General features: G+C 37.4%; 1 protein-coding gene across 1 annotated transcript in view; it reads left to right on the plus strand.

Moving 5' to 3' along the window:
• Nucleotides 1-278, plus strand: part of IRF6 (interferon regulatory factor 6) — a 12,131-nt gene that overhangs the window by 9,325 nt on the left and 2,528 nt on the right. The gene's annotated exons all lie outside the window — the stretch shown is intronic.

A 278-nucleotide genomic window follows, 5' to 3' on the forward strand; every position in this document is an offset into this window, starting at 1 on the left:
ACTCACTGACCGATATAATGGGAGCATTACTTCTCCCACTGGACACAATGTAACAGAGAAATTGGCAATGACTACCAAGATAAGTATAGTACGCAGATTGTGGTTCAGTCCCCCAGTCAAACTAGGGTGTTACAGATGTGGTTGGTTTTCTTTTGCTGGATGGAGCACCACTAAAATGTTGTGCTCAATGTTTTCTATTTATACCCCTTAACTGCATACATCTGTTTTAAGTTATATGGAATTAATTTATAGGAAGCAGTCAAATTTTATTCTGAATT

The sequence above is a fragment of the Nanorana parkeri genome, unplaced genomic scaffold (genome assembly GCF_000935625.1).
Source record: "Nanorana parkeri isolate BGI_ZX_2015 unplaced genomic scaffold, ASM93562v1 scaffold415, whole genome shotgun sequence".
Lineage (NCBI taxonomy): Eukaryota > Metazoa > Chordata > Amphibia > Anura > Dicroglossidae > Nanorana > Nanorana parkeri.